The sequence below is a fragment of the Oncorhynchus keta genome, chromosome 30 (assembly GCF_023373465.1).
Source record: "Oncorhynchus keta strain PuntledgeMale-10-30-2019 chromosome 30, Oket_V2, whole genome shotgun sequence".
In the NCBI taxonomy this organism is placed as follows: Eukaryota; Metazoa; Chordata; class Actinopteri; order Salmoniformes; family Salmonidae; genus Oncorhynchus; species Oncorhynchus keta.
The window spans coordinates 52,609,264-52,633,128 of NC_068450.1; the positions used below are offsets into that span (position 1 = coordinate 52,609,264).

Below are 23,865 nucleotides of genomic sequence, written 5' to 3' on the forward strand. Positions count from 1 at the left end.
TAACCAGGCTTTCTGACATAGCGATGGGCAACCTGGGCTTTCGATCCATCCAGGTTCCAGGTTTACTTATGGCTATAACGGTGATTGTATAAATACTGTACATCTATTACGTTTTAATAGTACAGGTCATTGAGGGGGAGTTTCTCCCCATGCTCTATAAGAAAGTCGATCATGATACTATTAACAGGCTGGAATAATTATTTTCCATGTTGATTAGATGGTTGTATTAATTTGTTTAATATCAGATGTGCATTAACCTACTTTTAGTGGTTATTCCCCTTGAGTAACCCTACAGGGAGTAGGGTTAGGGGAGACAGGGGAGATATGTCATTATTGATGGGCTTCTTGCTCTGGTTTTGCTATGATTCCTTAGTTTATAGTACCTCTCTTATCTGCTTGGGATATTGTAATAGCCTCTGGGATATTAAAGTCCTATCTACCTATCTACGGTATGGTCTGCCGTAACTCTGTTGGGAATACTGTTTGATTCTGATGTAATGCAGCTGTAGAGGGACTGTTGTTTACATAAATCCTATCTGAAAGACGTGTATTTTTTCCTCTTTGGTTTTAACACGGCCTCTTTTGTGCATGCTCTCCGAGGAGATGATGTTCTTTGTTGATAGCTGTAGTCCAGCAGGCCAAAAGCCAAGAATGGTATGTCTCAAACCCACTGCACTGTGCCCCATTCAAGTATGCAGACAGGTTAAAAAGAAGAAGAAGAAGAGAACGTTAAGTTCCCTGTCTACAGGCACAGGATTGGCCTGGCTTCAGAGGTTTTCTGACTGCTGAGCCGCCGTCCTATGTCCCTTTGTGCTGGGCTGACTGGTACCTCGGTGTTTTGTCAGTCAAGGGTGCAAGTATAGTACATGGGCTCATATTATAAGAAGAAAAAAAAATATGTCACATGTCCCAGTTCCTCTGTTTCCTCCCTGGACCTGTGCCCCTAAGATTTATGCGTAGGGGAATGAACTTGAGATCCTGTCTCTCCGTCTCGTATCACCCGCTTCTCAGAGGACGAAACCTGAAAGTCCTCCTTTGCATAGCTCCCTCCGTGTGCCTTCGTTTACAAGCATCCCAGGAGTGAGCCCCGGCCTACTGTATTCATCAGCAAGGGAATACTGTACAGTGAGAGCTATACATACCTTATGAATAACACAGTGTTATACAGTTCCTATAATGTATTCGATTCAGTTGCAATTGTATGTTACAGTTCCTAGGAAAGCGATCATTCAATGTGTTATTTGGGTCCAGTGATATTTTTAGTGAACATGCGCTATAGCCTACCATTCAAGAACAAATGGGCTGTTATCTTTTAATTCAAGGGTTACTCGCAGATACGGCATAGAACCACTTTTGCTACCGTGTAGTATTCATGGTCTTCTTGAATAGCTCTGATTTATCAGTATACTTGTCAATTTTAGTCATGAACAATGGTTGATTTTTCTGTCTTCAGGTGCCAAGTTGTGGTGGGCCGATGACAACTTGGCCCAGTTGGGGACCGTCAGTAAGAGAGGCGGGCTGGACATGGTGGTTTTACGCAACAAGACCACGGGGATTGTTCACATGAAGGTGTATGACGAGGACAGCCAGACAGGTAAATGCAAGGAGTATGACTGCTACTCAATGCTTTCACTCAGATCATGTCCTACCTCTTTTTAAAGCTTTGCTGTAACCTTTTGACTCGAAATTGCCACGTGCTTTGATCCTCTATTGAGAATGCACCGACGTGGCTTTTTATTGTGTTTATGTGTGTTTCAGAAGAAATGGTCCTTTTTTTAATCCAACTGGCCAGAAAATAATGGTTCTTCATTGAGATTCTGTGTAGCAGTTTTGTAGAGTCATTGGCAGTATCATCCATTTTATTGACAGGTCCAATAGAAGGATTGCTCTCGATCTCCGTCAGTATTTAGAAATGGCAATTAAGGTGTCTTAAATGTAAATCTTTCAACTTCCTCCTCAATTCCTCTGACCGATTAGCTACTTAATTTCTCTTTTTTTTGACACAGACCACATGGGAGTATGGTCATGTCTCATTAGTCTTCTCTCTCCCTCTCTCTCACTCTCACTCTCACACTCACTCTCTCTCTCTCTCTCTCTCTCTCTCTCTCTCTCTCACTCTCTCACTCTCTCTCTCTCTCTCTCTCTCTCTCTCTCTCACACTCTCTCTCTCACACACTCTCTCTCTCTCTCTCTCTCTCACACTCTCTCTCTCTCTCACTCTCTCACTCTCTCACACTCTCTCTCTCTCTCACTCTCTCACACACACACACACACACTGGGAGTGCTAATGCTGCCTTGGAAGTACTGTAATCTCATGAAAATAATTGGAACGCAATGCAGATGCACTCGGTCTAACTCTGCTTTTTCCCACCGTAATGCTCATTTAAATAATAAGCATGTTGTCCTGCTGTGTCATTACTGCGTTGCTTCCTGAATGAATACACAGGCAATGGCCATGCTTACGTGTTAAATTTACAGTGTGATGTCTAATGTACACTGTTTGTTTACAGTGTAACGTACAATGTAACCTAACCATGTTCCACTGCTGTGCAGGGAGGAATCTCTGTCAGGACAACAATGGTGGCTGCTCTCAGCTCTGCTTCCCAACATCAGAGAGCACAAGGAGCTGTTCCTGTGCCATGGGCTACAACCTCAACTCTGATCGCATGTCATGTGAAGGTACTGTACCGGCTTCTCATGGGAGTACATTGAACAGGGAACACAACATATGAAAACCATGATGTGAATCTGATTTGACATGTACTGCAGATCCCATAGTGGCATTGAAATATGGCGCTGTCTATGAGTGTTGCTTTTTTGTGTTTGAATGACTAGGGTCTTTCCTGATGTGATATGAAGGTTAGATTTACATTTTACATGCACAGTAGATGCCATATAGTCGATTGGTTTTGGCTTTGTGTTTGAACTTGAAGGCATAGGGTCTTTCCTGATGTACTCATTTCATGAGGGCATCAGAGGGATATCCCTGGAACCGAGTGATAACAGTGAAGCCTTGATGCCGGTGACCGGCTCAATGATGGCTGTGGGGATTGACTTCCATGCTGGTGAGTGTATTGGCATTGTTTATTTGTGATTATTTGGACTATTCTTCCTTTGTTTGCAAATTAATCATTCTCATTTTTTTAAATGTTTTTTTTTTTAAATTATAGTTTGAAAAAAAACAAATGAAGGGAAGAACATTAATCCTTTTCAATTAATTCATTTCCCTAATAGGAAATGACACGTTATATTGGACAGACATGGGCTTGAACAGAATATCCAGAGTCAAGCGAGATCAGACGTGGAGAGAGGACATTGTCACTAGTGGTATCGGCCGTGTGGAGGGGATTGCAGTGGACTGGATTGGAGGTAAGTAGCCGAGCTCTCAAAGTTAACCTTTACTTAAGGGAATACAATGTCAAGTGCAAAGTAGGACATACAAGTAGTTGTGGTCAAAAACAGTGCCTTCGGAAAGTATTCAGACCCCTTGACTTTTTCCACATTTTTGTTAATTTATAGCTTTTTCCACATCAATCTACACACAATACCCTATAATGACAAAGCCAAAACAGGTTTTAGACATTTTTATTTATTAAAAATAAACAACTGAAATATCACATCACAATATTCAGATCCTTTACTCAGTACTTTGTTGAACCACCTTTGGCAGTGATTACAGCTTGGAGTTTTGGGTATGACGCTACAGGCTTGGCACACCTGTATTTGTTGAGTTTCTCCCGTTATTCTCTGCATATCTTCTCAAGCTCTGCCAGGTTGGACGGGGAGCATTGCAGCACAGCTATTTTCAGGTCTCTCCAGAGATGTTCGATCAGGTTCAAGACCGGGCTCTGGCTGTGCCACTCAAGGACATTCAGAGACTTGTCCTGAAGCCATTCCTGCGTTGTCTTGGCTGTGTGCTTGGCTGTGTGCTTTGCTCTGTTCATCTTTGCCTCGATCCTGACGAGTCTCCTAGTCCCTGCTGCTGAAAAACATCCCCACATGATGCTGCCACCACCATGCTTCACCGTAGGGATGGTGCCAGGTTTCCTCCAGATATGGCGCTTGGCATTAAGGAAAATAGTTCAATCATGGTTTCATCAGACCAGATAATCTTGTTTCTCATCGTCTAAGAGTTTTTAGGTGCCTGTTGGCAAACTCCAAGTGGGCTGTCGTGTGCCTTTTACTGAGGAGTGGCTTCCATCTAGTCACTCTACCATAAAGGCCTGAGTGGTGTAGTGCTACAGAGAGGGTTGTCCTGGAAGGTTCTCTCATCTCCACAGAGGAACTCTAGGGCTCCGTCAGAGTAACCATCGGGTTCTTGGTCACCTCCCTGACCAAGGCCCTTCTCCCCCGATTGCTTTGGTAGGGCGGCCGGCTCTAGGAAGAGTCTTGGGGGTTCCAAACTTCTTCCATTTAAGAATGATGGAGGTCACTGTGTTCTTGGGGAACTTCAATGCTTCAGAAATTTGTTGGTACCCTTCCACAGATCTGTGCCTCGACACAATCCTGTCTCAGCGTTCTACGGACAATTCCTTCGACCTCATGGCTTAGTTTTTGCTCCGACATGCACTGTCAACTATATAAGGTCCCACACCTTATATAGACAGGTGTGTGCCTTTCCAAATCATGTCCAATCAATTTAATTTACCGCAGGTGGACTCCAATCAAGTTGTAGGGTCTGAATACTTAATAAGTTATTATTCTACATTTTTTTGAATTAGCAAAAATGTCTAAACCTGTTTTCGCTTTGTCACTATAGGGTATTGTGTGTAGATTACTCAGGATTTTTTTTATTTAGACCATTTTAGAATAAAGCTGTAATGTAACAAAATGTGGAAAAAGTCAAGGGGCGGCAGGGTAGCCTAGTGGTTAGAGCGTTGCACTAGTAACCGGAAGATTGCAAGTTCAAACCCCTGAGCTGACAAGGTACAAATCTGTCTTTCTGCCCCTGAACAGGCAGTTAACCCACTGTTCCTAGGCCGTCATTGTAAATAAGAATTTGTTCTTAACTGACTTGCCTGGTTAAATAAAGGTAAAATATTTAAAAAATCTGAATACTTTCCAAAGGCACTGTATATTGGCACCCTTACACGATTCACTATTTCTTCTGAAATAAGTTTAACATTTATTTATTTTTTACATTGTTCACACGTATTTGTTTGATTTGCAACCGCACAGGACTAAGAAAAAAATATCCAAATAATATTTTTCACTTTGCCTGGACTAAATTATTCAGAATTAAAATGAATTTGTTTGGAGGCAGCTGATTCTCGTTTACAGTGTTAACATCTTACCTGTGGTAAGTTGCAGGAGGATACACAGTACAAAAATAGCAGTTCAACCACAAAAAAAGACAACAGAGCATTCTGCTCCATTGTAAAATGCAAGGGTGCCAATATATTCGACTGCAACTGTAGCACATACAGAGAGACAAGAGCCAAAGGACATACTTCTCAAGTAAGACATACATCCAATGTAATGAATTGACTGACTTGTAAATGCAATGGTTGAACACCATACAAAGTCATGTTTGTGTTGTTTACTAGGTAATATCTATTGGACGGACCATGGCTTCAACATCATCGAGGTTGCTCGACTCAGTGGCTTGTACCGAGCCGTGGTGATAGCTGAAGGACTTGACCAGCCCAAAGCCATTGCTGTGCACCCGGTGAAAGGGTGTGTACAATCTTTAATTTCAGTCAAACACTTTAAAGTCCACCCGCTTGGTATGTAATGAACACATCCTAGCTCCATAACGTATTCCCAAGAAATGGCCACCAAATAACCAATGTTCTAATTGATTTTGAGAGCCAGTAATAATGAACGTCGTAAAACGATCTTTGCAAGACCATATAGTAGAATTATATAATTACAGTGCCTTTAGAAAGTATTTTACACCCCTTGGTTTCCCCACATTGTGTCAGCACTGCCAACTCAGGGCTACTGGCCGTGGCTCGCTCGGGAGTAAACTTTTATGTTCGATGGCATACTGGTCTTTTCAATAATTTTTTTTGTTGTTGGTTATTTTAATTACATTTTTAAATGCTATAGAATTTATATGCATTCACCATTGTAGACTGTACGATCAAATTGGGGTTTTTATGTCATGTTTTGATTTTATGTGTCTGTCTAAACAGTATTTCTATCTCAACTCTGTGCAAAGTGTTTTCAAATCTCAGGATTAAATTGTTAGACTTCCCAGACTCAGTGACCATCCTTGGGGGAGATTTTCACTTGACTCTAGATCCTACTATTAATATCACCAGTGCTAATATCTTGGCACTCTGGGAACCTTCAAATTATATTAAGACCTTTTTAGATGACATGAACACTGTGGATGCCTGGCCCCTAAGAAATCCTTGTACTAGAGATGATCTTATTTTCTCCCCATCATCAGTCTTTCTCACCAATTGTTTTTCTGAAATGTACATCCCATGCAGAGATTCAACTATGCTGTTATCTGACCATTCTCCATTATTGATTTATTTTGAGATTTCTCCAGTATTCACAGGTTTTAAGAGATGGCGTTTCAGTGTTTTTCTTTTGCAGGGTAGGGAATTCTTAAACTACATTTTTGATATCTTACAAAGTGGGATTAAATTGATTTAATTAAATTGATTCAATCTACACAAAATACTAATGTCAAAGTGGAAGAAAAAAATAATTTGAACGTTTATAAAAATCATGAATAATAAAACACTAATATACAGTCGTGGCCAAAGGTTTTGAGAATGACACAAATATTAATTTCTACAAAGTTTGCTGCTTCAGTGTCTTTAGATATTTTTGTCAAATGTTACTATGGAATACTGAAGTATAATTACAAGCATTTTGACTGTACAATGTTGTTGATCTATCCTCAGTTGTCTCATATCACAAATTCTGTGACTATTTGAAAACCACCATTGACCTTGTGGTGAAATCGCTGAGCAGTTTCCTTCCTCTCCGGCATGCAACTTATTATTTGATTTGTTAAGCACATTTTTTACTCGTGGACTTATTTAGGCTTGCCATAACAAAGGGGTTGAATTCTTATTGACTCAAGATATTTCAGCTTTACATTTTTCAATCATTTCAAAACATTTCAACAACAAAATACTCTACTTTGACATTATGGGGTATTGTTGGGTAGATCAGTCACACAAAATTGAATGTAATCCATTTTAAATTCAGGCTGTAACACAACAAAATGTACAGACGACATCAAGCAATTACCAACCAATAAAATCTAAACTCTCCGCCCTTCATCCAAAGCAAACCATAAAGTATAAATACAGTATTTCCCCCCTCTCCGCATTCATAACTGACTACACTGTCTCACATGTTCAGCTTCTCAATCATTAATAACAGGAAAAGAAAGGATGGGTCCATTTCCCCACATCAGCTTAGACTGCAGGGCATTTTCCTATTGATTCCTCCCCTGATGAGAGATGCTAATGAACCAGGATAAGCAGCTGAGGAGAATAGAGATGAGTCTACTGGCGCTGTGTGTGTCTACTGTCACAGCTTGTGCCTCACCTGCGCCGGGCTAATTAATGTTGTCTCCCTCTAACCCCTATTATTCATAACATTGTATGCATGCATTACCCTGAGGTCTCATGAAGTGAGAGAGATCTTGATGTGGCAATCACGCTGATTGCTTAAATTAAAGCCAATATAGAAATATGTCAACAACTGGCCCCCTATGGATATTCCATTTTGTGTGAGGGGATTTGGAACCAGCGCATACTGTCATGTTATTTTTTTATTATTTATAATTGGTGCGTTCACAGTTAGTGAGCCATAACCGTTGGAACGTCGATCAACTGCTCGCTTCGATATTCGTATTCTGAAAGGGAGTTGAACATGTCTACTCCCCTGTCCATCCAAGGAGTTGAACCTCCTTGAGTTATCCATTGATACTGTTATGGCCCTGCGATTTCTTTGCAAGCTCTGACGCTTAACGTATTGCTGTCTGTTTCTCTGGCTTGTGCCGTGTACATGTTTGTTACTGACGTGCTGCTTATTGTATTGACGTCATTTTCGTCATGTGCCTATTTGTCTAATACTGCTGTGTTGATGCTGCTGACTTGGTCCAGCTCTATCTTGAAAAATAGATATTTAACGCAACTAGACCCCCCCCAAAAAAATAAAAAAATAAAACGGTCTACCGATTATGAACAATACTCATTAGATCAACCCAAAGCATTTCCTGTCAAAGTATGAGGTGACTGTAAAGTATGAGCATTGTTTGGGGGTGCTGGTGGCTGTGGACTCTTCTTACCCTTCTGTTGTCCTCTTGGCCAGGTTTCTGTTCTGGACAGAATGGGGCCAGAGCCCCTGCATCTGTCGGGCCCGGCTGGACGGATCAGACCAAGTCATTCTGGTCAACTCTGGAATAGCATGGCCCAATGGGATCTCCATAGACTATGAGGTATATTTAAGCAATAAGGCCTGAGGAGGTGTTGTATATGGCCAATAAACCATGGCTAAGGGCTGTTCTTTGGCACGACACAATGCAGAGTACCTGGATACAGCGCTTAATCATGGTACTGTATATTGGCCATATATCACAAGCTCCCGAGGTGTTGTATTGCTATTATAAACTGCCTACCAACGTAATTAGAACAGTAAACAGTATTTTTTTTTGTCATACCCGTGGTATACGGTCTGATATACCTGTCAGCCAATCAGCATTCAGGGCTCGAACCACCCAGTTTATATAATAGATTAATTAATGCCATTTAGAAGATGTTTTTATCCCAAGCATCTTATATACGGTACGGTACGGCACCCTTGATAAAGATGAGCAAAAATGAGTGTAGAAAATAAATAATACAAATATCGAGCTATATTATATGCAAAAAAATATGATATTATTTCAAAGTAATATCAATTGCTCAGAGAAATAGATTTTGTTGAACAAATAAATAAAACATCTAAAAAAAAGATTGCCAATAACTTTGACGGCAATCAGTGGGTGCAGCAGGTATTGTAGTGTTTGTGATCCGAGCGGGAATCGAATCCATGACGTTGATGTTGCTGGCTCCACACTCTTACCTACTGAGTCAAACAGGAGGACCAGGTGTTTTTGTCCCCCGGAGTGTACACACAGCACTTTATAGCCTCCCTCTCATCCTCTTGGCTGAAGTGGCATTACACTCTGCTTTGTGTTATCTTTTTATAATGATACTCTTCCCACCATCATATACCTGAAGTTTATTTTCTCCACACTGTACTCTAGGAAAATAAATTATATTGGTGCGACGCCCGCGCCGACAAGATAGAACGGATCAGCCTTGAGAGCGGAGAGGACCGGGAGGTAGTACTGTCATCCTCAGCCAGCAACGCAGCGGATCTCTTTTCAATGGCCGTCTATGGGCCTTACATATACTGGGCTGACAGGTAATCTATTCCTCCGTAAATGTTACAGTATAGTACAGTCTCTCCAAACAGGCTCCAAAGAAGCCTTCGCCAGCTGCTCTACCCTTGTTGAATTAACCACCTGCACCACAAGGTCACTTGAAATAACAATCTAATTGACAGAGAAAAAGGGAGAAAAGACACCGTCTCTCTATTTAAATTGGGCGTACCTACTTCAATGTCATCCACAAGGGTAGCTAGGTCCCGTCACCTTCTGTCAGACCAGCTGCCGAGCATATTTTAGCTTCTGTCTCGTGTAATTTAATGAGTTCTTCTGTTTTAATTAGTCAAGGGCCATTGATTATCCCCGTGTCAAACTTTCTGTTACCTGGTGTCAAACTCCCTCCTCTTCCTGTTGTGTGTGTGTGTGTGTGTGTGTGTGTGTGTGTGTGTGTGTGTGTGTGTGTGTGTGTGTGTGTGTGTGTGTGTGTGTGTGTGTGTGTGTGTGTGTGTGTGTGTGTGTGTGTGTGTGTGTGTGTGTGTGTGTGTGTGTAGGGCTCATGCCAATGGCTCCATTCGCCGAGGTGTCAAGAGTTATGCAATGGAGGGAGCCATGACTCTGAGGAGTGGCCTGGGGGTCAACCTGAACGATGTCAAAGTCTTTAACCGAGGACGGGAGAAAGGTTGAGGATTCAACTTCCTTATCAAATCTGTATTATTTCATGTTCTTACCAGCTGTCGGTACCTGCGGTTGTTAAGTGTTCTAGAATCGACCTGAGATTAAAGGGCCAATCAGCAGTTGAAACAGTAACAAATTCATAAACAGAGCTACTGTACGTATGCAAGGATATCCATGATATCAAAATTAGAGTTTAACCATGTTTTGTTTACATTTATATTGTTTACAAACATTGGAGTAAAAAAAGCGTATATTTTGGGGTTCTGTTAAACTAAGCTCGTGAGGTATTTATTTAGAAGTTTTCAAGAATTAAGGTACAAATAATGAATTAATAAGTCCAAAAATGGATGCAGCAACTGCTGATTGCCCCTTTAACGTGAAGGTTTTGCAACCTCCTGCAATACAGAAACCTAATATCTGCATATTGACTTAACATCGCTACTGCAATATCACTGCAACTTCATAATGGAATCTTATTCCTTATGACCCTGTGTTGACTTTTGACCCTGCTGTTGGCTTTCTTACAGGAACCAACCCGTGTGGCCAGAACAACGGAGGCTGCCATCAGCTATGTTTCCACCTGGGCAGTGGGAGGAGGACGTGTTCCTGTGCTCACGGTTACCTAGCTAAAGGTCATCGGTGATCTGTTGTGTTTTTATGTTCCTTTATTAATCTCTTTTATAGCCTCTTGTTTGATTTGTATTCTGTCATTTATAGTTGTTTTACTGTTAAGTGTGTAGCGATTTTAAATGCACTTAAATGTTATTCTATTTTTGTATTTTTTTCACATCAAATGTTTATTTCAAATAATCACAGTTTCAAGGGTTCAATTACATAATCATTGTGATTTGATTAGACGGTCTCAGCTGTCACCAGTACGATGGCTACCTTCTCTACTCTGAGAGGTCGATCCTGAGGAGCATCCACCTATCAGACGACATCGACCTCAACTCTCCCATCAGGCCCTATGAGAACCCTGCCTACTTCAAGAATGTGATAGCGCTGGCCTTTCATCACCGACAACAGAACTCTGGAGGCACCAACCGGATTTTCTATAGTGACGTTCACTTTGGGAATATACAGGTTGTCAATGACGACTGGACTGGACGGAGAGTGATCGTTGAGAGTAAGTGTGGTATTTGTTTGTCTGCTCATTTATCCAATACTAAATGAATTACTAACAGTTTGAAAAGCTGAAAACAGTTGGTTAATCTACAGATGTAGGATCTTAATATGAGCCAGTTTGCTTACAGGAGGAAAAATAATCCTGCTAACAACAGGACATTTTTTGTGAGGGCAAATCAAGTCTGACATTTCAAAGTGGAAATAACAAACTGTAGAAGCGTTTTTAAACCTCAAATACACTGCTGTGCAGGAAAAGTCTGAGCAACAAAAGAGTGATTAAGATCCTACATCTGTAGCAAAGAGTAACGGGGAAGTGGAAATCCCTTGTAGAATGTACTTGCATTCACTTCTCACCTCCTTTCACATTGGATGCGTTCATTATTTTATTTCGGGCGCCATAACTTCCTCCCTGCCTTTAGAAAGAAGATGAGAGAGAAGACTGATGAGCAAGTAAAGCTGCTGTTTCAAGTAGTGAACATTTCTTTCCCCCAATTTCAAAGGTCTTCAACTCTCCATTGACAAGAGCTCAAACTGTTACTTGGAGTGTGAAACCAGAGGGATCCCACATAATCTGACTGCCTTTCATGTACCACTGATGTCAACATTTAGAGACCGACTCAAGCCTCTTTTGTACGTCTCTGACAGAAACTCTGATCTTTTGCCACTTCTATTGCTTTCATTTGGTTGCTGACAGAAGTGGCAAAACTATCAAAGACTGCATTGTACAGCAAGATGAGATGTCAGTTGCAATGATTTTAGAAGTGATACAGTAAATGTTATCTAGTTCTACGGGAGTTGTATATGATGAAAGGAATTCTATATAGAGAAGCTGTAGGTGTATTAATATTGTGTAAGCCATTTAGCAGACACTTTTATCCAAAGACTTACAGTCATACACGCATATGGGTAGTCTGGAGAATTGAACCCACTATCCTGGTGTTGCAAGGGCCGTGCTCTACCAACTGTGCTAGAGAAGACCAGGATTTGGTGTAGGTGTATAAAAGGGTTGGCCTGAGACTTGCTGTGAGCAGGTGAGGAGTGTGGTGGGTAGTTGGTATTGGCATTTCCTCTCATACAGGGGGGTTAATCCATCTTCGTTTGCAGCCAACTGTAATAGGTGATGGATGGCAAACAGGAAGTGATGTGATGACCCCTTCTGTCCCCACTGTAACTCACTCCGCAAAACCTTCAAACACGTTAAATCAGTTCCACCATAACATATTACCTGGTCTTTTCACACTGTCAGGGACAGCTGACTACTACTGGCATTTCCTCTTCACTTTTTTTCGGCATTCTAATTCAAATTCTGTCCAACAATCATCACAATATATGTATTTAATTCCTGTTTCTTTCTGATGTACATGTAACAGAGTATAGCTTCCGTCCCTCTCCTTGCCCCAACCTGGGCTCGAACCAGGGACCCTCTGCACACATCGATGACAGCCACCCTTGAAGCATCGTTACCCATTGCTCCACAAAAGCCACGGCCCTTTCAGAGCAAGGGGAACAACTACTTCAAGGTCTCAGAGCGAGTGACGTCACCAATTGAAATGCTATTAGCGCGCACCACCGCTAACTAGCCTGCCATTTCACACCGGTTACATACAAACATAAGAATGAGAGGAAAAATAATATTAATAGACAGTAACTAAAACAACAGGAAAATGGACTTATTATTCTATAACATTTTTGAGCCCAGACCGATAAACTGATAAATACTGTCATTAAATACACTACATGACCATAAGTATGTGGACACCCTTGTTGAAAATCTCATTCCAATATCATGAGCATTAATATGGAGTTGGTCCCCCCCTTTTCTGCTATAATAGCCTCAACTCTTCTGGGAAGGCTTTCCACTAGATATTGGAACATTGATGCGGGGACTTGCTTCCATTTAGCCACAAGAGCATTAGAGAGGTCAGGCACTGATGTTGGGAGATTAGTGCTGGCTCGCAGTCGGCGTTCCAATTCATCCCAAAGGTTTTCGAAGATGAGGTAAGGGCTCTTCCAAACTGTTACCACAAAGTTGGAAGCACAGAATCATTTAAAATGTAATTGCATGCTGTAGCATTAAGATTTCCCTTCACTAGAACTAAGGGGACTAGCCCGAACCATGAAAAACAGCCCCAGACCATTATTCCTCCTCCACCAAACCTTACAGTTGGCATTCGGGGCAAGTAGCGTTCTCCTGGCATCCGCCAAAACCAGAATTATCAATCAAACTGCAAGATGGGGCATGTGATTTATCACTCCAGAGAATGCGTTTCCACTGCTCCAGAGACCAATTGTGGCGAGCCTTACACCACTCCAGCCGACGCTTGGCATTGTGCATGGTGATGTTAGAGTTGTATGCAGTTGCTCTGCCATGGAAACCACTTTCATGAATCTCCCGACAAACAGTTATTGTGCTGACTTTTCTTCCAGTGGCCGTTTGGAACTTGGTAGTGAGTGTTGCAACCGAGGACAGACCATTTTTATATCTATGTGTTTCAGCACTTGCCGGTCCCGTTCTGTGAGTTTGTGTGGCCTACCACTTTGCGGCTGAGCCGTTGTTGCTCCTAGATGTTTCCACTTTACAATAACATCACTTGCAGTTGACAGGGTGCAGCTGTAGCAGGGCAGAATTTTGACAAACTTACTTGTTGGAAAGGTGGCATTCTATGTTGTGCTACGTTGAAAGCATGACGCATATGGTGGGGACTTAAAACTTCCGTATGCTTCAGTTTGGCTGGTGCCTATAGGCGAACCGAACGAGTGTGCTCACATACTCCGTTAAAAGACCTTCATTTTAAAAATGAGAAAAAAAACAGTAATTGTAATGTTTGTCCATATTGAGACGCCATAGTCAGAATTAATCTAAGATAACAAAAGAAAATCTGTCATTCATTTTGACGTTTCTTCAGAGGAGATGTTAGTCACGCAATTTTGTAGTATTACTCAATGAAAATGTTTTCATGAAAACAAGTCGTATCTTGTTGAATGACAACAACCACTTCATTGAAGAATCCCCACTGTTGACCAATCACCGACGAAGGGGCGTAGATTTCAGCTACCGACTTCAGCTTGCCTCGAGAGAACAAATGTGAACGAGCAGCCCCAAAAAAACTTTACGAAGACCAAAACAAACAAAATCGTCACAAAATGTCATCATAATATATATGCACAAACTGTTACGAACTCTTTCAGATGGGAAGCACGAGGACGCCTTTACTCTCATCCTATATAGACATCAGTGGCGGTCAGTGCCCTTTAAGATAAGGGAGGACAATTTTATTTTCATGAGCATGGCTTTATTTATATTACAGCATATTGGATGACTATCATTCATATTCCATTCAGGTCAATGTAACAACGATAGGTTTATTCTACTACATGATACTTGAATTTTCCCTATACCCATGTTGTATTCCTTCTCGCCTCGATGTGCTCTCCTCCTCTCACCTTGTCCCTTCACGTGTGGACTTCAATGCACATCACACCAGCTGTATGTGACCAGGCAAAATAACCTTTCCAGGCCAAACCGCTACACACGACTTACATCGTTGTCACCAAATTAGCTAAAGTAACGTCATGGTTAGCATAGCTAGTAGAACTAACACGTTAGTAAGCCTGCTACAATCTCACAGTGTCATTACAGTGTACAGTCAGTGTACCGTCAATTTGTAAAACCAGAAGCTCACCTTGACTTAGAGTTCCAGGGTTGTGTTGGAAAGTCATAGCCAGCTAGCGAACACAACATCCCTCTGTTTGAGCCAGGTATTTCAGTAGGCTAAGCTAGTTAGCTGCATTTGCTAGCTAAGTATTTGAAACTGAAAGTGACAGAAAAAACCTCTCTCTATTTCTCGCTTGCTTCTCCTTCATTTTGGAAGAAATTAATTTAACTGTTCAACTACTGCCTTTCTCTCTCTCTCCTCGAGTCAGCTACTCACCACATTTTATGCACTGTAGTGCTAACTAGCTGTAGCTTATGCTTTCAGAACTATATTAATTATCTGATCCTTTGATTGGGTGGACAACATGTCAGTTCATGCTGAAAGAACTCTGATAGGTTGGATGACATCCTCTGGAAGTTGTCACAATTACTGCATAAGTCTATGGCAGGGGGTGAGAACCATGAGCCTCCTAGGTTTTGTAATGACGTCAATCTACCCAGAGGAGGACGAAAGCTAGCTGTCCTCCGGCTACACCATGGTGTTATCCTACATGGTGCTGTTGAGGCTACTGTAAACCTTTGCAAAAATATTTTATGAAATTCACTGAGGAGGGATGACACCCTTCTTCCTCTGAGGAGCCTCCACTGATAGACATACAGTGAATATCAATGCCAACAGATGAATATGACATTTCTTCTGTATGTCCATCTGATACAGTGTTTTAGGAGGAATCAGGTGAACACACACACACACACACACACACACACACACACACACACACACACACACACACACACACAGAGAGGTCTGTAGTTCCCTAATGCACATAGACAGCAGATCCCCATCACCCCATAGCCCCTGTAGCTTCACTGTAGTAGGCTAGGCTCCATGCTGACTTGGCTCAAATATATCTGACTGACCAGAAACGGGGAAGGAAGATCCATCAAAATAACTGAGGGGGTTGGATGTTGGAGAGGAAAGGGAATAATGGTTGCACTTAAAGGAGGCTGGAGAAAGCACCAGCACTATTGCTATTTAATGATTAACGAATATGATATTTAAGTATCTCCTAAAATAATATTTTTGTCATCCATATAGGCCTATCCCCATGTCCAAACAAGTGTGTGATTTTACACTATTTGCAGAATTTATTCTGAATACATTTGGGCAGGGCAGATGAAGAGAATATGATTTTTCTGTCTGTTTGTGCTATTGTCCCATCTGAATGTGAAACAGTGAGCAGCTGTGACACAGCACCACAGTCTTCTATTGTTAATCTCTTAGCACAGTGGGACATTTTTACACCTGCCTAAGGCTCGTTAGGTTCCATTCAAATGAGTTTGGCATTGATTTATCTTTTAGGAAGAAACTCTACAGTTCGGTACAGCAAAATATGAAATAATGGGGATATATTCACAGGGATATCTAGGTGTATCCCGATGAAGGTTATTCACATTCAGACCCAACCGGTTTGCAATCAAAGCGTTCAGAGTGTTGATCGCTACCCAGTACAGTTGTTCACTGAATTCTTCACGCCTAAATGCGTTATGTGGAAACCTTCATGACAACACCACATCAGACAACTTTTACAAGGCGTGCAAGATATATATACAATGTGAGCAAATGAGGTGAGAAGGGAGGTAAAGGCAAAAAAGGCCATGGTGGCAAAGTAAATACAATATAGCAAGTAAAACACTGGAATGGTAGTTTTGCAGTGGAAGAATGTGCAAAGTAGAAATAAAAATAATGGGGTGCAAAGGAGCAAAATAAATAAATTAATTAAATACAGTTGGGAAAGAGGTAGTTGTTTGGGCTAAATTATAGGTGGGTGTAATGGTTTTCCTTAGGTGAAAGAGAGTCAGACCAAAATGCGGCGTGGCTATTGCGATCCATGTTTAATGAAAACAAAATAAACACGAATCAAATACAACAAAAACAATAAACGTAACACGAAGACCGAAAAAGCCTAATACTGGTGCTAAGTAACACAGACAGAACAAGGACATAAGGACAATCACCCACAAAACCCAACACCAAACAGGCTACCTAAATATGGTTCCCAATCAGAGACAATGACGAACACCTGCCTCTGATTGAGAACCATATCAGGCCATACATAGAACTAGACAAACTAGACATGTAACATAGAATACTCACTCAGCTCACACCCTGACCAACCAAAACATAGAAACATACAAAGCAAACTATGGTCAGGGTGTGACAGTGGGCTATGTACAGGTGCAGTAACGCTGGTCCAATTGTGCGCCATGGGCCTCCCGGTCCCATGGGCCTCTTAATCGTTTCTTTTTATTAGCCCGTCTGAAATATGGCTTTTTTTCTGCCTAGGCCAGCATCCCGGACCTCTTCACTGTTGACGTTGAGACTGGTGTTTTGTAGGTACTATTTAATGAAGCTGCCAGTTGAGGACTTGTGAGGCATCTGTTTATCAAACTAGACACTATAATATACTTGTCCTTTTTCTCAGTTGTGCACCGGAACCTCCCACTCCTCTTTCTATTCTGGTTAGAGCCAGTTTGTTCTGTGAAGGGAGTAGTACACAGCGTTGCATGAGATCTTCAGTTTCTTTGGCAATTTCTTGAATGGAATAGCCTTCATTTCTCAGAACAAGAATAGACTGAGGAATTTCAGAAGAAAATCTTTGTTTCTGGCCATTTTGAGCCTGAAATCGAACCCACCAATGCTGATGCTCCAGATACTCAAGTAGTCTAAAGAAGGCCAGTTTTATTGCTTCTTTAATCACCACAACAGTTTTCAGCTGTGCTAACATAATTGCAAAATGGTTTACTAATGATCAATTAGCCTTTTAAAATGATAAACTTGGATTAGCTAACACAACATGCCATTGTAACACAGGAGTGAAGGTTGCTGATAATGGGCCTCTATGCCTATGTAGATATTCCATTAAAACAATCTGCCGTTTCCAGCTACAATAGTCATTTACAACATTAACAATGTCTACACTGTATTTCTTATCAATTTGATGGTATTTTAATGGACAAAAATGTTGATTTTCTTTCAAAAACAAGGACATTTCTAAGTGACCCCAAACTTTTGAACGGTAGTATACATATATATATATATTTTTTTTTTCTTACTTTACCATGAAAGAAAAGACTAATTTGCTTACTGTGTTTGACTGTATCACGTGTGTTTGTTGAGCTCTTCTTACTCAAGCAAAGGTCAGATTATTGTTATTCAGTATTTGTCAATGTTATATTCAGTGTTATAAACTGGGTGATAGGAGCCCTGAATGCTGATTGGCTGAAAGCTGTGGTATATTAGACCGTACACTACGGGTATGACAAAAAATTACTTTTAACTGTTTTAATTATGTTGGTAATCAGTGTATAATAGCAATAAGGCACCTCGGGATTTTGGTATATGGCCAATATATCACGGCTTACTCCGTGTTGCGTCGTGCCTAAGAACAGCTCTTAGCCATGATATATTGGCAATATATCACACCCCCCGTGACTTATTGCTTAATTATATCATTTTTATTGTTGCTGTGTAGATGTGGGGTCAGTAGAGGGCCTGGCGTACCATGGAGCATGGGACTCGCTTTATTGGACCAGCTCCACCACAGCCACCGTCAGCAGGCACAGCCTGGACCAGAGTCTCCCCGGGGCCTTCACCAGAGAGGCTGTGGTCACACTGGCAGAGGAAGACCACCCACATAACCTGGCTCTGGAGGAGTGTCAGAAGTAGGTGTTAAACCTTCACTGCTCCTAATGTCTTACACAGGCCCTTAGTGGCCTACATTAGATGCTCACTTGGGTATATGGTTTGCGTTATGTACTCGGTTAGCAAATCTATTGAAAACTTCTGCTATCAGGGGAATGATGTTTATAACTGCTCTGGGGGAGTGTCAGAAGTGTTCTATCATCATTCGTTACTGATCCTAATGTCTTACAGTGGATGGTTCTTTTATGTTTTCTTTGCCTCCCTTTTATCCCTTATTATCCTTCACAAGAACATGAGATAGTCTTAAAAACATCACAAAATTATTTTGCTTTAGAATGTGAGGATGGGAACATGTTCATATCTTTAGAAAATAGAGAAAGAATAAGTAGATTTGCGTTTCCCTGGAGAATGGAAATAATCATTCAGTGTAGACGGATGGATGTTTACTATACATTTGTAATGAACACGAGGGGAGACAAAGCTGGTTTCAAGTGCAGGGCGCAGCAGGTGTTCATTGCAAAGGACCACAGGAGGAGGCAGGTAGCTGGGTCCAGGTACAGGCAGGGAAAAGGCTAGTAAAGTAGTCCGGGAGATCCGGCAATAGGTAGATAAACAGAAAGAGGCAGGGAAGAGTAAATCACGGGGAAAAACAGAGCTCTGAAAGACGTGTGTCACAAAACTAACAATACCTCACAGTGATGGTGTGCAGAGAACTGAACTAAATAGTGTGTGGTAATGGCATACAGGTGTGTGAACAGGTGATTGGGATCTGGAGAGTGAGCTGCGTTCAGGAGATCTTGGTGAGATCTAGGTGTTTGAGAGGGTGAGCTTCTGTGAAAGTCTCAATAGTGTTTTTGTTTTCACTGCTGATGCAGCCTGATGTTCTGGACTAACTGGAATGAACTGCGCCCCAGCATTATGAGATCCACCCTGTCAGGAAACAATATCCAGAGTGTCATCACCACAGACATCCTCACACCTAATGGACTCACCATCGACCACACCGCTGAGAAACTCTTCTTCTCCGATGGCAGTCTGGGAAAGATTGAACGATGTGAATATGATGGGTCACACAGATATGTAAGGAGAAATAAATATATATATTTATATATATACACTGTATGTTATTCTGAATAGAATGATTAAGTCACATCTTGTACACTCTTGGAAAAAAATTTGCTATCTAGAACCTAAAAGGGTTCTTCGGCGTGTCCCCACAGGAAAACCCCTTTGAAGAACCCTTAAAAGGTGCTTGTACCCTTTTTGTTCCAGGTAGAACCCTTTTGGGTTCCATGAATAACCATTTGTACAGACAGTTCTACCTGGAACCAAAAAGGGTTATCCTATGGGGACAGCTGAAGAACCCTTTTGGAAACCTTTTCTCTAAGAGTGTACCATCAGATTTAGAAATGATTCCAGCTGTCTCATACCTCTTCTCATGCTTGAGTATGTGACGTCCAAGTATCTGTTGATGTATTTCAACCTAAATTAATATGACTAAACAAATTACTAAAACATGAGTATAAAACCAATTTAACACCATTTTCTTCTCACGTTCAATCTGTAGGTAATTATGAAGTCAGGTCCAGGAACCTTCTTTGGCCTGGCTATCTATGGGAACTTCCTGTTCTGGTCTGATTGGGTACGGAGGGCGGTGGTACGCTCCAATAAGTACACAGGTGGCGAAATTAAGATCCTTAGAGCCGACATCCCCCACCAGCCAATGGGAATTGTTGCAGTTTCCAACAATACCAACAATTGTAAGTGAATTCTATACAGTACATCAAAACACAACTCACTTGTCAACATGGAATCTTCTATATGTTGTCTAAAATATACACACAAAATGTGGTATTTTGTCAGTAGACTATTTTGCAATTGTGTGTGATAAAATGTAACTGCAGCCTGTGATGGTTTGCATGTGGTTTACAACCCTGTGTAGCTGTGTTTGACCATTTGGCATGAACATTATGCAGTACTTCCTATAGACCCAGCTACCTTCCCTGATTAATTACCACTCAATGTAAATCTGTTATTGAATAAACAACTCCAAAAATCCCAACCTCCAGTGCCACAGGCTATCCCATGTTGTCTGGCCTGTGCTTCAGTGGAGCCCAAGCTTGGCACAGTGCTTCAGCTGAATCTGTACCATTCGAGCAGAGAAATATATATTCTTGCTCTCTCGCTCTCTCGCTCTCTCTCTCTCTCTCTCTGGAGTGAGCAGACGTGTGTGTGTGTGTACTAAGGGGGCAACATGATGGCATGGTTTATAGCTTACCGCTCCATTCCACTGTTCAAGCCAAACAGAGTTCAAAGATGGTCCCCAACAGAGAAGTCTACCTTTCTACCACAACACTGCCCTTGAAAAGTTTTCAGTGCTTGATTTAGAAAAATGTGGAAGCAAGTAGGAAATAAAGCATACCATTTGGATGATAAAAAATTAGCAATATATTGTCCTGTTTATTTGGAGGTTGATGTGTGTTTTCTGTAACATGATGTACTACAGTACCCACAATGATCTGTTTTCCCAGGTGAACTGTCCCCTTGCACAGTGCTGAACGGTGGATGTCATGACCTTTGTCTTCTGACCCCTCACGGCACAGTCAACTGTAGCTGCAGAGGAGAGAGACTAATACTGGAAGATAACAGATGTGTATGTAAGTCTAGTACCTTGTCTTTTTCCCTCTAATTCATGGGTAAACAGCATCTGGCTCGAAAGACCATGTGAATGTCTTGCTAATAGACAAATAGACAATAGGCATCTGATAGGGTCACTGTCAGATGAATCAATGAAGGTGGGCATTGAAGAAGGATGTTTGTTGGAGACTGTCTGGGAGGGATATAGCAGAAAGCAGACCCTTCTGTTTGGATGAAGAATCCCCCCAAAATTATTTTCTCTTCTTTTTACAGCTGGAAACTCTTCCTGCAACATCCACACTGAGTTTGAGTGTGGGAACGGGGAGTGTATCGACTATCAGCTGACATGTGACGGAATAGCACACTGCAAAGACAAGTCTGATGAGAAAATGAAATACTGTGGTAAGTACGCACCCAATATGCTTTACTGTACTAGTTCACCGCTCCTCAGATGAAAATCCCTACCGAGCCCCCGCGGGGCTCTTGTCCAGTAGAATGAGTTCAGACTCACTCACTTCCTGAAATCCATGAAGGAGAAGAGAAACAGTATTCAAGTGAATGTCATGTAATTCCTTTGGTCGAATCTCTTCCTGAAGTGTCTTTGTATCACTTTCGTTTTTCTTCCTCTCTTACAGATAACAGAAACTGTAGACGGGGCTTCAAGAGCTGCTATAACCAGCGCTGTGTGGTCAATAGGCGGGTTTGTGATGGGGTGAACGACTGTGGAGATGATTCCGACGAGGTTTATTGTAACAGTGAGTAATATGAATCTGATGAATTTACATGCCCTGTCCGACAGACAACATAATCTGTACTATATTATTACTGTATAAACAAATAAATAGCTTTAGAACTCCTGTCCCTCCTATTAGATTTCATAGAGGAACATTTCTCCAAGCAAGGATAATATTATCTATTCCTTTTATTTTACCCCCTTTTTTCCCCAATTTTGTGGTATCCAATTGTTAGTAGTTACTATCTTGTCTCATTGCTACAACTCCTGTACGGGATCAGGAGAGACAAAGGTCGAAAGCCATGCGTCCCCCGAAACCCAACCAAGCCCCACTGCTTCTTAACACAGCGCGCATTCAACCCTGCGATGCAGTGCCCTAGACTACTGTGGCACCCGGGAGGCCAATGTTATCTATTCTTATCTATCTCTTCACCTGACGACGAACCAAAGAGATGGATTTCAAATACAACATATTTTTATCCCTCGTTTTTTAATCTTTTCATTTCGGACCTGCATTTTCTCTCCAGATTCCTCATGCTCTCCCTCAGACTGGCGTTGTCTGAACGGGGTTTGTATTCCGGCCTCGGCCCGCTGCAATCAGATCATCGACTGTCCCGACGCCTCAGATGAGAAGAACTGCAGTAAGATAAGCCTCTGTTAAAGGGCCATACCGTACCTTTGTTAAGGCACCGCACTACGACATTGCCTTTCCCCATGTAGCTTTTCCACGTAGCTGGTCTGTAGTCTAGCCTGGCCATGTGTCTTTTTAATGTTAGATAAAAGAGAAGAAGGAACATCCGCACCTCGGAATTGAAAGTTATTTTTCATTGTTATATCAGGACACTATGCTATTATAGTTAAAACAATGTGTAGCCAGGAATCAATCCCTAACCTTAGGCTTTGGATATGCCGGACGAATGCCCACTTTCTCTAGGCAACACAGGCTGCTTGGATTACTACATGCTGGGGGTGAAGGAGACAGTGTTCGTCAGCTGCAACTCTACCTCCCTCTGTGTCCACCCATCCTGGATGTGTGATGGAGCCAACGACTGTGGGGATTATGCAGATGAAACCAACTGCCAGAGTATGTTTTTATCCTTCCTTTTTTCCTCTTCTGTGACACTAGTTCTGTCGGCTACTGTTGATGTGGCCGCGTACCAGACAGACACCGGGCCTAGTGGGATGCATTTTAAGATATTTTGAAATTGTGTCTTGGCTTCTGGTTTCTCCCCAGCTCCTTCCCTCAGAAAGAGATGTGAGGAAGGCCATTTTGCTTGCCCCAGTGGAAACTGCATCCACACTGTCTGGCTGTGTGACGGAGTGAAAGACTGTGAAGACGGAGCAGATGAATTCCAGTGTGGTATGATATCAGAGATATTTACTTTATACCTAATATTTATTTACATTACATTTATTTCAGCAAGCACATTGCACTGATTTGTAGCCACTGCCATTGATTTGAGAGAGAGTCTAAATGATTCAAATGACTCTGTTTAAAGTAACGGTTGGATCATTATGTTGTAGGGTACATCCTGCATGAAATGCTGACAAAGCTCAAGGTGGCCAAATATAATGGAGAATTTCTAGGTTGAAAGATTTCTCCTCTTGTCCTGTATCCCCCGTTGTGTCTGGTCAATACATTCGGTCAATACGGACAGATAAGAAGATAAGATAACCCAGTGTTGGTGGTTTGTTCATGTGGGTCATTAAAGGAAGCAGTGAAGGGGTGTCTCCTGCTGAGCCCAATGCTTCCATCCCTGATTTGATCCCTATGTGGAAATCTCTCCACAATCACTGTTCAAAGCCTCCCGTGAGGAATAATGATGGGAGGAGATGCTTCACTCCTGCTGTTGGTTCTTCAGGGCAGAGCAGTAGACTATGCTGTTGTAACCCAAACAGAATAGCAATAGCAAATATCCTATTTATATTTGTTGTGGATTTGCTCATCGTCTGTGTATTTGAATGAGTCCCAGCCAGTAGTGATTGGA

General features: G+C 41.7%; 1 pseudogene; it reads left to right on the forward strand.

The window, feature by feature from the left end:
* The window catches only part of LOC118363991 (low-density lipoprotein receptor-related protein 1B-like), a 178,882-nt pseudogene that overhangs the window by 66,046 nt on the left and 88,971 nt on the right, over positions 1-23,865 (forward strand).